At 31.6% G+C, this 9,874-nt stretch overlaps 1 long non-coding RNA gene across 1 annotated transcript; it reads right to left on the reverse strand.

Moving 5' to 3' along the window:
• Positions 1-1,429: 1,429 nt before the first annotated feature.
• Positions 1,430-3,380, reverse strand: LOC139512847 (uncharacterized). The gene is made up of 3 exons (XR_011662350.1): positions 3,255-3,380; positions 2,653-2,811; positions 1,430-1,917 (listed from the first exon to the last, which is right to left on the reverse strand). It is a non-coding gene; the product is annotated as an uncharacterized lncRNA (long non-coding RNA).
• Positions 3,381-9,874: the final 6,494 nt, after the last annotated feature.

A 9,874-nucleotide genomic window follows, 5' to 3' on the forward strand; every position in this document is an offset into this window, starting at 1 on the left:
AGTATAAGTAGTGGGGTAGCACTACTAGTATACACAATACGACATCTTTTAATGTACAATTTAAAAAAAATGCTTTATTTAACTTAAAAAATACAAGGTTACTGGAAAATAGATCACACTATTACATCAATTAATACTCTAGAAAGTTAGAATAAAAAGACTTATTAACACATTTACTAGAAAAAGAACAGATAATGATTTGGAACATAAATATTTAGATATGAGACAGTCAGGACTTGACAGGGCAATATCGTGTACTGCTTTTCTCAGTTTGTATAATGCCACTTAGCTTATCAATGCATTATACGTGTATCTATATATTTAATTGAACAAACAAATGCATTGTAAATCGAAGCTATTATGATATGCTATGCCATAACATATTATTTCATAAAAATCGTTATCTGTCAGTTCGAATCCATAACAAATGAAAAAAATATCAATGGGAACAAGAAAAGGAATATCAGGTGTAATTAATCTACACCGAGATTTTATTATCAATGCAGAAAGAAAGTTTTCAGTAAATTAGGAGGGGGTCTTTCAGCGATGTTACCATATGTTATTGAAACGCATTAAATAAAGGGTATAAATAAAGGCAACAGTAGTATACCGCTGTTTAAAATTAATAAATCGATTAAGATTGATAAATAAAGGGTATCAAATTTCCATTTAACGACATCTTGGTGTATTTTTGTGCATAATAAATGTAATATACACCAAAGACAACATTATTTGACCGATGTTCAAATCTGGTAAATCAATTCAAATGAGCGAACGAAACAAGATTGTAAACGTCGTCTTAAGAAATCTGATACGTCGATGTTGTAAGCGTCTCTTGATAAGCGTGTCACTACTGACAGGCGAATCCACCCTCATACAATAGGTCAAAATAGAGCAAGTCGGTTCATTAACACATCAGACGACTATTCTGCTATCTAACATTTACGCCAGACGCGCGTTTCGTCTACAAAAGACTCATCAGTGACGCTCAAATAAAAACAAATTTAAAGGCCAAATAAATTACGAAGTTTAAGAGCATTGAGGACCACAAATTCCTAAAAGTTTCGCCAAATACAACTTATTATATAAGGTAATCTATTCCTGAGATAGAAAAGCCCAAGTAGTTCCATAATTCTAAATTTTGTTAACAGTTTATTCAAAAAATGGAAGTTCCTGCTAAACATGTCGATTGTAAGTTGAGGCAAAGACTCATGGTAACGGTCAACCCTTCTGTGATAATGACTGCCATAAGTAAGCAGTCGTTTTTCCTCATATTCCTATCTAAGCAATTTCTGTGCAAGGTGCACACCCCTTTTTAGTGAGGTTCATGGTCATATAATGTGAACATTATTGTTAAAAAATGATACAATAGTATAAGTAGTGGGGTAGCACTACTAGTATACACAATACGACATCTTTTAAAGTACAATTTTAAAAAAATGCTTTATTTAACTTAAAAAATACAAGGTTACTGGAAAATAGATCACACTATTACATCAATTAATACTCTAGAAAGTTAGAATAAAAAGACTTATTAACACATTTACTAGAATAAGAACAGATAATGATTTGAAACATAAATATTTAAATATGACACAGTCAGGACTTGACAGGGCAATATCATGTACTGCTTTTGTATGTAAAAAGTAAAATCGCAAAAATACTGAACTCTAAGGAAAATTGATAATGGAAAGTCCCTAATCAAATGGCAAAATCAAAAGCTCAAACACATCAAACACATCAAACGAATGGATAACAACTGTCATATTTCTGACTGGGTATAACGAGCGTTTATCGCTAATCTCGATCTTGTATAATTCCTTAAACTATTTTTCAAACTGATGCAATGAGATATCGGGACGGTTTACTTTTTACCGACTCCACCATTACAGCAGCCGTCTGTTCCTATATCTGGATCTATCAAAACAGAGAATGAAGATTAGAAAAAAACATAGTTGCATGCCAGCATTATCACATTCTTTCAATTTTATATTTATCTCTAATGTTTAAAATTGACAATTTGTTATATCAAATAAGGCGCTTCACTATGAATTTACTATTACAAAGTCAAACAGTTTTGTAACTTTTAAAGACGATTGATTGTGTAATTTATCTGCCATTGTGCATTATGTGAACGGACAAACAGAGCAACCATAACATTTTCAGTAATAACAATAATGATTTTTTTTCATCGATACAGAAAACACAACAGATACAGGAATATTTGATGATAGCCACAATAACTTCTACAATGGGTACGTAGACCATAAGGGGACGACCATTTTATTTTCAATGGAGGAGGGCAGGAGGATTTTGAAATGAATTACTTGTCTTGGTATGAACAGACAATAAAAAAAACTTTGTACATTGCAGTGTAAAGATAAATAGTCCGCAACATAAAATGTGGGATATAACTTTGTAAAAAAGTGAGAAAAAAATATTTAGAGTGGTAAAGAAGACTATGTGGGGCAGCAAATAAAAGTCAATAATCTTGAATAAAAATACCATAATGTTTCTCATTTTTTTAATCGGTCAAATTTGACCCATTTCTATAACCAAAAATGGTCGAACACAGTTCCGTTGCTATGTAAACATATATATGCTTTAGTAATTGACTAACGGTTAACTAATTGCAAATATAATACTACAAACCTATAGGTTCACATTGTTTCGTTACTGCATTATAAATCTCGTTCCTTTTACACTTATTTCCTTTTAGGTTTAGTGATCTCTTTTCCAAATAAATGACTTTTTCGCCACTGAATTCATTGCTTGTTTTAACAACAGTGTTATCTCTAACTTTTCTATATTCTGAAGAAGAAAAAATCCGGTTTATGATCAGGGCGGTAGATAAAGTTGTTGTGAAATTAATGCCGAAAAGATAAGAATAAAGAATTTCAGGAAAAATGCATTAAACTAGGTCATATGTTTCCTTTGACTTTGCCTAATATAAGATTGATTATAATTCGTTTGTAATTAAAACAAATTAACATAAAAAGAATTTAAAAAATGTATGCTATGGCTAATATCAATATGTGCTGGTCCCTTATTTCATTAAACATAACGAGAACTGTTTTATGATCATTAATGAAGCTCTTCATAACATTCTGTTCGATGTGAACCAAGGCTCCGTGTTGAAGACTTTGAGTACTTTGACCCATAATGATAAACTTTTACAAATTACGACAAGGATGAAAAATTGTCTCATTGGCACTCATACCACATTTTTTTATATCTATTATACAATAACTTACTCGGAAAACAAACTGCAGTAGTAAATACCATCAGTGCTATTAAGAAAACAAATTGATTCTTTTTGTAGACCATGCTGACACGAGTCGTGTATCCCAAAATTTAAAAAAAATAACTTATTGATCTGACTTTTATAAGCGAAGTAATAATGAAGGTATTTAACTAATATTAAAAATAATAGAGGATTAAGATAATCGCAGATTTAAAATTAATAACTGTAGCAGTAAATATGTTTCTTTTTTATACAGTTAATTAAGTTAAACCCATAATGTATATATATAATATATATAAATTGGTTTCATTTTGGTACAAATTATTTATGCTATGTCATTTTGTTTTACGTTAAATTGAGAATGGAAATGGGGAATGTGTCAAAGAGACAACAACCCGACCATAGAAAAAACAACAACAGAAGGTCACCAACAGGTCTTCAATGTAGCGAGAAATTCCCGTACCCGGAGGCGTCCTTCATGTTTTTAAAAGCAGATTATGTTTCTGTATTTTCACTTGATCAATATACCCCTTATGTAGAAAGAAGATTATCAATTGCGTTGATTAACAATTAAACCTGTTTAGAATAAGCTTATTCGACAGTACTTTGACATATAATGGTTAACTTTTACAAATTGTGACTTGGATGGAGAAGTTTGTCATTGGCACTCATACCACATCTTCATATATCTATTTAGAACATGGAATCAGTATGCTTGTATTTCAACTGATTTAGATTTGTTACAAATTATTGTAATTGTCGATGGAACTGTTTGGGTTTTTTTTATTATACGACCTGTTATTGTATCCTCCTGAATCAGAATTTATTTATGTTTGCATTTTTTCTTAATTCTAGAGCATTTGATTTCATATTCAGGTTCTCTCTGTTAATAATTTATTCATTAAGTTGTTTGTCCGAGAGAATTTAGGACAACATAATCTATATCTAAGACATTTTTAGAATTACATATACAATAAAATTGAGAATGGAAATGGGGAATGTGTCAAAGAGACAACAACCCGACCAAATAAAAAACAACAGCAGAGGGTCACCAACAGGTCTTCAATGTAGCAAGAATTTCCCGCACCCGGAGGCGTCCTTCAGCTGGCCCCTAAACAAATATATACTAGTCCAGTGATAATGAACGCCATACTAATTTCCAAATTGTACACAAGAAACTAAAATTAAAATAATACAAGACTAACAAAGTCCAGAGGCTCCTGACTTGGGACAGGCGCAAAAATGCGGCGGGGTTAAACATGTTTGTGAGATCTCAACCCTCCCCTATACCTCTAACCAATGTAGTAAAGTAAACGCATAACAATACGCACATTAAAATTCAGTTCAAGAGAAATCCGAGTCTGATGTCAGAAGATGTAACCAAAGAAAATAAACAAAATGACAATAATACATAAATAACAACAGACTACTAGCAGTTAACTGACATGCCAGCTCCAGACTTCAATTAAACTGACTGAAAGATTATGATTTCATCATATGAACATCAGGCACAATCCTTCCCGTTAGGGGTTTAGTATCATACCATCATAACATATATGAGAAGAACATAACCCGTATCATGCCAATAACTGTTTTTAGAATAAATGTGTTTAGTTCCGATGCAAAGACCTTATCAGTGACTCAATATTAACGCCAAAATATGCAATCTTTAATGACTTGACAACAGTATCGTAATTATATCCCTTCTTAATAAGTCTATTCAAAGGTTTTGTAAGTTTCTGAGGTGAATACTGACACCTTTGTGCTTTATAAAGAATATTACCATAAAAAATTGGATGTGAAATACCTGAACGTATTAAGAGTCTGCATGTTGAGCTATATTTACGAATGATGTCTTTATACCGATGATAAAATTTAGTAAATGTTGTGACTAGTTTGTGATATCGAAAACCCTGGTGTAATAATTTTTCAGTAATACATAAATTTCTCTCGTTAAAATCGAAAACATTGTTACATACACGAGCGAATCATACAAGTTGAGATATATAAACACCATAAGATGGTGACAAGGGAACGTCACCATCTAAAAACGGATAATTAACGATAGGAAATGAAAAATCATCCCTTTTATCATAAATTTTAGTATTCAGCTTTCCATTAGTGATATAGATATCAAGATCGAGAAAAGGGCAGTGGTCATTGTTAGTATTAGCTTTATTTAAAGTAAGTTCAACAGGATAAGTTTCATTTATATACATACTGAAGTCGTCATTATTGAGAGCCAAAATATCATCCAAATATCTAAAAGTATTATTAAATTTGTTTATCAGATGTTGTTTCGATGGGTTTTTGCTTATTTTTGTCATAAATTGTAACTCATAACAATACAAAAACAGGTCCGCAATAAGTGGTGCACAGTTAGTCCCCATTGGAATTCCGATAATCTGACGATATACGGAATCTCCAAAGCGAACAAAAATGTTATCTAGTAAAAATTCAAGGGCATATATAGTATCAAAGCATGTCCAATTAACATAGTTTTTTTGTTTATTGCTACTAAAAAATGACCTAAAAGAGTTTGAACATATATATTCACATTCTGATTTTTTGAATGCCTATTTAATTAGGTGTGTGAATTTTTTCTTAATGAGAATGTGAGGCAATGTGGTATACAGGGTAGAAAAATCAAAACTTTGAACAGATTCAAAATCACCAATATAAGCATGCAATTTATCAAGTACTTCCAACGAGTTCTTGACACTCCAAAAGTAATTTATTCCACTATTTTCGAAGGCCTTATTTGAACAATTTATTATCAGGTTTTTAATTGTACCAAGTGTGCTGGTAAGAAGAATAGACAATTTAGTAGTTGAACAATGGCTTGAAGACGAAATAAATCTATATTTGTAAGGGGTTTTGTGTAGCTTCGGAAGCCAATACATAGTTGGGACTTTCATTGTATTTGGCTCTGCTTCTAAAGCGGTGGCTAAAAGTTTATGTTTGTTACAGATTTCGTTTTCTGAAAATGGAGTTAGTTGGAATGTTGGTGAATTGGTGATTTCCTTTTTCAGAACCTCAATATAAAATTTACGTCAAACAATAATAATATTATTAGCAGCTTTATCTGCCGGGACAAAAACAAATTCCTTGGCTAGTTCTTTTAGTTTATGTTTGATACGAGAAATAGGTTTATTGTGGTTATTGTTTATAGTAAAATGTTCTTTAAAATGTTGAATACGTATATCAACTATCTTCATTACTGAATTTAAAAAAGAGTCCAAAGATTTTTTGTCAGCTTTTTCCCGTTTTATCCATTTCATACAGTAAGTATGGAGTGAGTCGTGGATGATATTACGACACTCATTCCAATTAATAATTGACGGGGGACGATATTTATGTCCTTTACTGAGGAATGATTTTAACTCTCGGTCTTGAACGATGTTAAGATCTCCTGTTATAACATGGGAAATGGGTCTATAAATATATTCGGAATTACTGCAATTACATGAAGTAGGTATATTTTCACTGATATTTACATCTTTACACAATTGACTATAATTAAACAGAAATTTCCGGGTAGATTTCTTGTAAATATAACAAATAAGAGGTAGCTCAGTATTGTCAAATTATCCAGGAATTTGTTCTTTAACAGAATGGTCGTTAAATATACCGGCAATATTTACAAAATCAAAGCCTTTATTGACATACTTAATTTTAATAAAATGTTTTTTATGATCTTCAGGGCGATCAATTTTGGGAAATAATTTAGCATAACAATATGCAATAATAATTTGAACAATTTCATACTTAGGACTGCTATATGAAATAGTGTTGCAATCCTCCAAAATTTTATTTAACTTATTAACCGATAACGAACAGAGTTTTGTTAACAGATAATAAGTATGGTTTGATATCCAATGAAATTAATCTTCAACATGTCAGCAACAATTTACTATGCATCTGAACATGTATATGAAGTATAATACATAAGCCCTTTCGTTTTGTTTTCTCATAGGCAATCATACCACATCTCTTTATTATTATTTATTTGATCTTCCACCATGTCAAGTTAAGGATGTGTCCTAAGTGAATATCAAGTTTCATAAAATGTGAGCCATTACTTTTTTTTGTTTAATGGCAGCTATTTTTAAAATGGTTGTCAAAGGATATAGTTTATGACACAAGGTATCAGTTAAGAAAAAGATATATTTTACTATATATCAATTTTCATAGTAATTTCAGAACAAAAAGATGTTTCTAACATATTTTTTAAACAAAAAGTATACATAACAAATACAACAATATATTTAACCCCGCCACATTTTTGCGCCTGTTCCAAGTCAGGAGTTTAGTATGACGTCCATTATCACTGAACTAGTTTACATATTTGTTTATAGGCCAGCTGCAGGACGCCTCCTAGTGCGGGAGTTTCTCGCTGCATTGAAAACCCATTGGTGGTCTTCGGCTGTTGTCTTTTCTTTGGTCGGGTTTTTGTCTCTGTGACAAATTCTCCATTTCCATTCTCAAGTTTATTGTATTTGTAATGTGACCTGAGAAGGAGTCCTTAAGATTTACGTGACGAGCATTTATAATCTTGTGTGTTCAATCGTAGAAAGACATTTGCACGTTAAAATGTAGTGATAGAATAGGGATGAGAAAACAGTTGCGCAGGTTTTGTTACCCATCAGAGGTACATGTTACATAACCAAGTTAAACTCATTTCTGTATGGTGCACAATATTTTGTTATGTAATGTTGTACTATCTCAGTGTAGAACTGAATATATATGATGAAAAAAAAACCAATTCAAGTATATAGCCTGGTATATATATAAGGTATAACATGTGTTACTGACTACCCTGTATGTGGAAAAGAAGTCACGTATTATAGCAATTAAAAAATACAATCCAGTCAATCAGAACATTGAAATATGGAGTCAGGAATATGGCAGTTGTTATCAAACTGTCCGTTTTCTATGTATGTTGGTGATTGTTTTTAAGCAGTTCAGTCTTTATGTTGTTCCAGTTTTATTTTCTCTTATAGTTGACGTGTTTCCCGTAGTTTTGGTTTGTCACCCGGATTCGTTTCAGTTCAATCGATGTATGACTATTGAACAGCAGGATACTACTTTTGCCTTAATCCATCAGTTGTTATATATTTATATAAAAAAAAGTGTCCAAAGGGAGGTCACTTAAATTTAAAAACTGATCTATGATAAACTATTATATAGGATAGATGATATAACAACATTTACCCTGAGCTTTTAATTTTCTTTTTGAAATAGATCGATATTGACATATTGTTAAGCAATGCGTCATGAATTATAGAAATAATAAACCAGCGATAAGAATCATACACTTGTATGAGACGTAAACACTGATAATAATCTAAAAAATGGACATTGTTTTGGTCTTGGAGTTACGTTCATTGGGGATGTGCCTATTACTTTGCTTTTGGGGTTACGACTATTGATGATGTGCATGTTGGTTTGGTATTGGGGGTTACGGCTATTGAGAAGACATTTTGTTTATTCTTGAAAAGTTTTACTATTAATAGCATATCTACACTATCACTAATAACATCATGAAAAGTTTCAATACCTTCTTATCCTACAATGCACTCACTATCTATGGAGTCGTGCATGTTTGCATCAAATGATAGAAAAATTATGTATCATCTAATACTATCTTAAAGGCAATCGAATAAAATTGAATAAAAGAGAAAACTTGAGGAGTTTTGACTTTTTAATTAATAATTGGTCAATTATGTCGGAACAAATGTTTCTATTTCTGGTCAATGGTTTAGTCTTCAAACAAGGTTTAAGTTGAGTTAAATGATGTGTCAGCTACTTTTGCTAAAGATCTGCGTGTCTTTGTGAGATGTAAAAATACGCAGTAACGTTTTAATGAACTAATCAATAACAAAATGCAAGTTCCTCAACATTAGAACGCTATAAAACGCTTTGTTACAGGGTAAATTCATACTGTTTTCACTTTAAATTTCAATGTATTTTCTGTTACATTGTAAAGAAAGGCAACAGTAGTATACCGCTGATCAAAAGTCATAAATCGATTGACAGAAAACAAATCTGGGTAACACACTTAAAACAAGGGCAATACACCAACTATAAGAGGAAAACAAAGAAACAACAGAAACACTAAAGTGCAACGAAAGACCAAACGACAATGTAACACACACATAAACGAACTATAATATAACAACTGCCATTTTCTTGGTACACGACATTTTAAGAAAAAAAATGGTTGGTTGAACCTGGTTTTGTGGCTAGCCAAAATGCTAAATAACCGCTGATTAAATCCCCTATTGATTAAAAAAACTTACTATCGCAAAAACATTAAAATGAAACTGTACAATTATAATTCATATCCCGTTTATACAATTAGTGATCCTTCGTTCCATCTTTATACAAGCCAGATACTCTTGATAAGCCGTAAATTCCATGGGTCTGTTAGGAACATGTTCGTGACAAATTCAGAATTGAGATACCAATATCTAATTTTCTTATTCAAGGTGGTTGGAATGATTTTCATAAGAGATGTAATGTTTGAAATCGACATAAGAATTTTGAGATCAACATTGATGTCCACCTCACGATAGCAGCAGGAAATATGCGAAATATGGTATACAATTATCTGAATGAGTTGGAAGA

The sequence above is a fragment of the Mytilus edulis genome, chromosome 2 (genome assembly GCF_963676685.1).
Source record: "Mytilus edulis chromosome 2, xbMytEdul2.2, whole genome shotgun sequence".
In the NCBI taxonomy this organism is placed as follows: Eukaryota; Metazoa; Mollusca; class Bivalvia; order Mytilida; family Mytilidae; genus Mytilus; species Mytilus edulis.